Here is an 8,794-nt window from a genome sequence, read left to right on the forward strand (position 1 = left end):
TCTCTCTCTCTCTCTCTCTCTCGCTCTCTCTCTCTCTCTTTCTCCCCATTTCTATCTCTCTCTCCATCTCCCCATCACTAGCGCTATGACGACGATGATGGTTTGGTGTCCTATGCGATGCAATACCAAACTGTTTTCAAGACATAGAAAGAGCCAAATGTATATATATATATATACGTATACGTTTGTATATAATTCCATCTGTTAATGTAAAATTGACTCATGAAAATCTCAGAATAAAAATTCTACAAACGTGAAAGTAATACGACAGTTTAGTGTAACTAGGTAGTTTAGGGTAATAAATTAGCTCCAACACTATGAACCTCTCCACTTTTGTAACACTATACCTACCTCCACCCCACTGGCTTTCTATTTAATCAGTCAGCTTCTCTTCAGCTAGAGCATAAGAGCGCGTCTAGCAAATGTGTATTTTGATGAAATTGTACATTTAACATGGGGAGCAAATACTCTTCACATGGGTGGTGTCAGGAGCGGAAGGGGGTTAACAAAGGGGGTTAACAAATTAGTAACTTGTTAAAGAAAGATCTATCAATAGATTTGCAGTCGCTTTTCATCTGCAGCGCTGTGCTGGATGCATTACAACCCTACTCGCAATATGAGGTTAGATCTCCCGTTGGGTTTCTAATATTCCCGTCTCGGACCTCAATCATGGCGCCTGTTTTGGGCAGTGGCTACCTCTGTTTGCACATGTCTGATAATTAATGTTTCCTGCTGATATGTGTCGTCCACCGCCACGATGTGTGGCAAAATGTTAGAATCACCGGTCGAGGACAATATATGTCAATATATTGGAGAAACCGGCCGAAAATTTGAAATCCGCCTTAAAGAACATAAAAAGGACGTAGACACCGTAGCTCCTAAATCTTCTACAAGAGCCCAACGAAAACAGTCGGCTACCGAAATAACCAAATCCGCGATCACGGACCACGTAGCGAAGGACACTCACACGATCGATTGGGATATTTCGAAGATCATCGATCGCGAGCCAATCAAGATCAGGCGCTGGATTAAAAAGGCCATCTGGATCCGCTAGACCCCGAACATCAACCGTGACGAGTGGGGATCACTGATCTCTACTATACTAACTGGATAGCTCCATATAGATATAGAAGAGAAGAATCTTCTCTTATATATCTATGATAGCTCTTAGCCGATCCACGCTAGTACGGTAGGGAAGATAGCTGGGGCGGTAGAAGAAGAGGGAGGGTGAGCGAGGGACAGGGGAAGCAAGGGAAAGGACGCAAGGGCATAAAGTAGGGGTTTTGTACTCTACATGCTAAAGCGCTCTCCTAATTATAAACACAGGTCTACTGATAAATATTTATTAGAGAAATCTATGCTGAGATGCCCCCTAACCATATTAAATGCATATTCATCACAAAATATAACTCCTCTGGTGAGATATTGCGCATGCGCCGCTAACACACTAACGTAGCCAAATTGTGTACTGGCTGGTATACGCAGCGGGGACCATTTATGCAAGGTCTTCCTCCAATTTCTTAAGCGATGTCTACTGATGGAATGTTATCATATAAATCTATGCTAGGATAACTCCTCTTCATTTTAAATGCATAATCTTTGCAAAATATAATTGTTCTAGCGGGAAGAAATTGCGCATGCGCGCGCGCCGTGTCAGGCGTGCAGTACCGTCAGAAGAAAACTTCATAATATAGCTTGCTAAGGGAGAAAGGGAGTGGGAGACTGAGGAAAAGCGGTATGGAAGATAGCTGGGGCGGTAGAAGAAGAGGGATGCTGAGCGAGGGATAGGTGAGGCAAGGGTAAGGACGCGAAAACATAAAGTAGGTGTTTTGCACCCTACAGGCTAAGGCGCTCTCCTAATTATAAACACAGGTCTACTGATAAAAATTTATTAGAGAAATCTATGCTGAGATACCCCCTAACCATATTATGCATATTCATCACAAAATGTAACGCCTCTGGTCAGGTATTGCGCATGCGCTAACACACTAACGTAGTCAAATTGTGTACTGGCTTGTATACGCAACGGGGACCTTACATTCAAGGTCTTCCTCCTATTTCTTAAGTGATGTTTATTGATGGAATGTTATTATATAAGTCTATGCCAGGATAACTCCTCTTCATTTTAAATGCATAATCTTTGCAAAATATATATTTTCTCGGGAGATATTGCGCATGCGCGCTCACCGTGTCAGGCGTGCAATACTGACTGAGGAAAACTTCATAATATAGCTCGCTGAGGGAGAAAGGGGGTGGGAGACTAAGGAAAGGCGGCAGGGAAGATAGCTGGGGCGGTAGAAGAAGAAGGAGGCTGAGAGATGGGACAGGGGAGGCAAGGGGAAGGCCGCTATGGCATAAAGTAGGTGTTTTGTACCCTAGGCTAGGGCGTTATGCTAACTATAAACACAAGTCTACTGATAATAATTTATTAGAGAAATCTATGCTGAGATACCCCCTAACTATATTAAATGCATATTTATCACAAAATGTAACTCCTCTGGTGAGATATTGCGCATGCACTAACACACTAACGTAGTCAAATTGTGTACTGGCTTGTATACGCAGCGGGGACCTTACATTCAAGGTCTTCCTCCTATTTTTTAAGTTATGTCTACTGATGGAATGTTATCATATAAATCTATGCCAGGATAACTCCTCTTCAGTTTAAATGCATAATTTTTGCAAAATATAAATTTTCTGGAGAGATATTGCGCATGCGCGCGCACTATGTCAGGCGTGCAATACGGACTGAGGAAAACGTCATAATATAGCTTGCTGAGGGAGAAAGAGGGTGGGAGACTGAGGAAAAGCGGCAAGGAAGATAGCTGGGGCGGTAGAAGAAGAAGGAGGCTGAGAGATGGCATAGGGGAGGCAAGGGGAAGGACGCTAGGGCATAAAGTAGGTGTTTTGTACCCTAGGCTAGGGCGCTCTGCTAACTATAAACACAGGTCTACTGATAAGAATTTATTAGAGAGATCTATGCTGAGATACCCCCTAACCATATTAAATGCATATTCATCACAAAATGTAACTCCTCTGATGAGATATTGCGCATGCACTAACACACTAACGTAGCCAGATTGTGTACTGGCAATTGTATACGCAGCGGGGATCCTACATGCAAGGTCTTCCTCCTATTTCTTAAGTGATGTCTACTGATGAAATGTTATTATATAAATCTATGCTAGGATAACTCCTCTTCGTTATAAATACATAATCTTTGCAAAATATTATTTTTCTCGAGAGATATTGCGCATGCGCGCGCACCGTGTCTGGTGTGCAATACGGACTAAGGAAAACTTCATAATATAGCTTGCTGAGAGAGAAAGGGGGTGGGAGACTAAGGAAAGGCGGTAGGGAAGATAGCTGGGGGCGGTAGAAGAAGAGGGAGGCTGAGCGAAGGACAGGGGAGGCAAGGGGAAGGACGCTAGGGCATAAAGTAGGTGTTTTGTACCCTACAGGCTAGGGCGCTCTGATATAAACACAGGTCTACTGATAAAAATTCATTAGAGATATCTATGCTGAGATACCCCCTACCCATATTAAATGCATATTCATCACAAAATATAACTCCTCTGGTGAGATATTGTGCATGCGCTAACACACTAACGTAGCTAGATTGTGTACTGGCTCGTATATGCAGCGGGATCTTACATGCACGGTCTTCCTCCTATTTCTTAAGTGATGTCTACTGATGGAATGTTATCATATAAATCTATGCTAGGATAATTCCTCTTCATTTTAAAGGCTATCACCCACCTAATTATCTCCCTTTCCATCGACCCGCATGTCCCCATCTCCCGATCAATATTCTTTGCTTTATCTCTTTCTCTTTTATACTAATTCTCAATCTTCTATATAGATCCTCACTGTTGCACTGCATTTCCCCTCCAATGCCCATTTTTATCGACATCTGGCTTCCTTATCAACCTACGATTTTTCGGGCATATCCTTCACCTTCAGACGACATCTTATCCAGGAGTTCAGAAAGCGAATAAAGGACTTAACTAGTGTGTGTGTGTGTGTGTGTGTGTGTGTGTGTGTGTGTGTGTGTGTGGGTCTGTCATGATGTGTGTGTGTGGTGTGTGTGATTTGTGTGTTGTGTTGTGTGTGTGCGTGGTGTGTGTGTGTGTGTGTGTTGTGGTCTGTTGTGTGTGTGGTGTGGTGTGTGTGTTGTGCGGTTGGTGGTGTGTGTGTGTGTGTGTGTGTGTGTGTGCAAATATGGCAAAACTTTCAACATCAAAACCATCATTATATATATATAGTATACTATATTATATATTCAAGCGAGACTTATGATTGAAGTATTAAAGCCTCATGGAATTAGATATTTAACAATGGCACTGTAATAATTCCTTAAACAAAAACCACTTCCAAATGAAGCTTATAATATAGTATCTACAGACACACACACACATATAAATACATTATACATTATATATATATATATAATATAGATTATATATACTTACACATATAGTACAGTTTAAACCTATCAACTTCATGACATCAAATATTCTATCAAAGTATATAGCATAAAATCACTTTTTGAACTTGTTGCAACATTATTTAGAAGGAGAGAAGAAAGAGGAATACAAAAGGGAGAGGGAGATGCTGGCGTTCGACCATGGTTACGAACGTGCGGGGAGAAGAGTCAGGTTGGCCACTATTACTGCCTTAATGGCCGAGCTACGACTACGAAATCCTGCCAATCCTGTTTTAACTTCCTGAGAGTACAAGCCTAAATCGATGTCTTGATGAGGCTCTCGCTAGCCAAGACTTGGTCCAAGAGTGCCCAAACAAGGACACCATGTATAGGAAGGCTATAGACAGCCAGGCGACTTGAAGATTGGCAGTTACTTATGCGCACCATAGCAACTGGTGACAAGTATGCCAGTATGAAGTTTGACTTCAGAGTTCTTCATAACACCGATGTCTGTCCTAGTACGAGGCGCCAGTCAATTCTGCCAGGCCATTGCAGATGAGCTACAAAGGAAGGAAGTCATCAGCTGTCGATGCTCCCCTTGAAGAAGGGCGTGCGTTACTACACAATGTTGCACGAGATGGAAGCGTCCCTCATGCGCGTGGGTAGCCTTGTATTGAAGAAACATGTTGCCTGCAGCAAAGCCAGCGCGAACAGTGAAAGCCTTTATCACAAGCTAAAAGGCTTTTTTACCATTGTTCTAATGGGGCCTGCGTCGATGCGGATTATAGAAGTTCCTCATGGGTAGACTGTTGGAGGGCACGGACACATAGTCAGATGCAGAGATCCTTCAATGTAATTCAGAGCCTGAAATGACGTGCCTACGTAGATGGGGACCGCGATCTTGTTGTCTTCCTCAGCAGACCCCCTACCAAATGACGACAGGGACATGCCATATTTCTGCCTGGCGTGATGCATGCGTTCGCCGATGCGGACCCAACATGATAAAGCCTACTAGAAAAGCCGACTAAAAAAACAAACTAGAAAGCCAAACTAGAAGAAACAGATCCAGGATAGTCATTATTTTAATAATACTACGCATATATACATATAGCCATATAAGAAATCATGAACATCATTACTCACTAATGTCTCAAATTGATAACATAACATTTTTAATTTTTATTTTAGTTTTCTTCCAAGATATGATATACTATATTGACCCAATCGTAGTATAGTTATATATCTATATATATATAAGTATATACTTAATACTACTAATATATATATAGTTATATAACATTATGAACATATTATCATTAACATATCAAACGTATAACACAAAAACAAACACTCTCCTCTGTATTATGCATCTATTCTTTCTCTCGCTCTCGCTCTCTCTCTCTCTCTCTGCTCTCAGCGTCTCTCTCTTCTCTCGTGCTGCCTCTCGCTCTCTCTCTCTCTTCTCTCTCTCTCTCTCCTCTCTCTCTCGTCGCATCTCTCGTCTCGCTCTTTCTCCCCATTTCTATCTCTCTCTCCATCTCGCCCATCGCTAGGCCTATGATACGACGATGATTTGGGTTTGGTGATGGATATGCAATCCCAAAGCTGTCTGTCTAAGATATTTAGAAAGAGCGCAAATGTATATATATAGTATATTATAGCGTATACGTTTTGTATATAATTCCAATCTGCTTAATGTAAATCTGACTCATGAAAATGCTTCAGAATAACAAATCGTAGCAAACGTTGAAAGTAATACGACAGTTTAGTGTAACTAGCGTAGTTTAGGGCGAATAGATAATGAATTAGCTCGCAACACTATGAACCTCTCCCTTTTTGTAACACTTACCTACCTTCACCCCACTGCGACTTTTCATATTTCATCAGTTCAGCTTCTTCTTCAGCGCCTAGAGCAGTAGAGCGCGTCTAGCCAAATGTGTTATTTGATGAAATCTGTAGCATTTAACATGGGGAGGCAAATACTCTCTTCAACATTGGGCTGGTGTCAGGAAGCGGAAGGGGCTTTAAACAAGGGGGTTACAAAATTAGTAACTTGTTAAAGAAAGACTCTATCCGAAGTAGATTTGCAGTCGCTTTTATCTGCAGCGCTGTGCTGGAGTCGCATTACAACCCTACTCGCAATATGAGGTTTAGACTCTCCCGTTGGGTTTCTTAATATTCCGCGTCGTCGGACCTGCAATCATGGCGCCTGGTTTTTGGGCATGTGGCTACCGTCTGTTTGGCATACAGTCCTGAATTATGTTTCGCTGGTCTGATATCGGTGTCGTCCACGCGCCACGATGAGGTGGCATAAATGGTTTAGACTCACCCGGGTCGCGGAGGACCAATATGATCTGTCGAATATATTGCGAGAAGACCGGCCGAAAATTTGAAATCCGTCCTTAAAGAACATAAAAAGGACGTAGACACCGTAGCTCCTAAATCTTCTTACAAGAGCCCAACGAAAACAGTCGGCTACCGAAATAACAAATCCGCCGATCCACGGACCACGTAGCGAAGCGACACTCACCCGATCGATTGGGACATTTCCGAGATCATCGATCGCGGAGCCAAATCCAAGATCAGGCGCTGCGATTAAAAAGGCCATCTGGATCCGCTAGACCCGAACATCAACCGTGACGAGTGGGCGATCACTGATCTCTACTATACTAACTGGATAGCTCCATATAGATATAGAGAGAGAGAATCTTCTCTTATATATCTATGATAGCTCTTAGCCGATCCACGCTAGTTCGTATAGCTGATAGAGTCTATGTCCCCCAGGGTACTGCCGGAACGTACCCTGGGCACGGTCCTGTATACCGGAACGTACCCTGGTACTAAATACTACTATCTAATATGCCAGACCCGTACTCGCCTACTTCACTAACGAGTCTAGGGAGTTGCCTAAGCCTATCTACCCTAACCCCTAACCCGCTAACTCTCCAACCCGTTAAACGCCTTAGACGCCCTAACCCTAACCCTAACCCCAACCCTAACCATATCAGCTAGATAGTTACCAGGGTACGTTCCGGCAGTACTCTGGGGGACATAGACCCTATGAGCGTTAGGGCTGGTAGAGATCAGTGGTGGGGATACAGACTCAGACACGTGTGGACCAAACTGCTGACCACTACACCATCTGGTGGTCAAAACTGATGAAGTGATTGAAAAAGCTTCCTGATAGAAGCTAGGCGAAACGTCAACAGTAGCCTACGTTTTGAATCAACACGGTTGAGTAAAATTTAACCAAGATAGATCAATATATGTCAGATCTTGTAAAGGGTAAAGTTGGTTAAAACCCAGAATGTAATAGGAAGCCAGTGCTGCTGTACTACGTAATTTCTTGTTGAATCTTCATAATGTTTGTTATATAGACGGTTTATATTGTTCTAGATTGTTCTGGCTCAAAAATGTCCGGGAAGAATCTAGAATATGTTTCCAAGATGTTTGAGAGTATTCTAAAATATTTTGAAATGTGGTTGTAGAATATCTACTACTCATATATATATATAGTCTGGCGTTCATCTACGTCCCGTTTTCGTTATGGCACCTCTTATACAGTACTCTTTTAGAGAATGTTCTGGAATGTGCCCCACTTTTAGTCACTGTCCTTCTTTATTTTGTTCAAGTATTCCGCCCGCCTTCATCTGTGCTTCTTTCCCACCTCCGGCCACCCTCAACATCATTCTGCCGCCATCTTTGTTGGTCCCCAGGTACGTTGGCTTTGCCACGGCCACCCTGCTACTTCATTCTGCTCATCTTCCCGTCCGAGACTTCCTCCGCCCCTTTCCATACACCTCATAGACACTCGATCCCCCTTCATTACACTCATCTTTAGATTAGTCCTCCTAGTACATTTCCTGTGCCCGCAATTCTGCTCATCTCTATGTACGTGAACCGGCGAGTGCATATGGTGAAAGGCCACGAGTCTTGACGAAGATTAAATTAGTAAATTTTCCCGCCTGCTATAGCGCAAATGCGGGTGTACTTACCCAGCGGAAACAGAGCGACCGTCTGGCACCGCAGTCGTTTGGGCAAGCCATTGGAATAGACATTAACTTCTATTTCTATTTATGTTTCTATTTTTATTTATGTAGGCCAAATCAGCTCTAGGAATACGTTCGCCACGGCAGAAAATCCATAATCAAATGTCTGCGCCTGACGTTAAGTGACCTGAGAGGTTAATCTAATATATAGCCTATATCCTAACCAGAGACCACGCACATGTTTATAAATAAAGTTTTTGGGTGTCTCCATTTGGATGTGATTTGCGGACTTACGCTTTGTATATACTTTATTTATATAGATTTGTAATAGGCGTATGATATCAGAATATCTTGATGAAATGTAAATACAAACAAAATA

Source organism: Priapulus caudatus, unplaced genomic scaffold, assembly GCF_000485595.1.
Source record: "Priapulus caudatus unplaced genomic scaffold, Priapulus_caudatus-5.0.1 Scaffold1, whole genome shotgun sequence".
Classification (NCBI taxonomy): domain Eukaryota; kingdom Metazoa; phylum Priapulida; class Priapulimorpha; order Priapulimorphida; family Priapulidae; genus Priapulus; species Priapulus caudatus.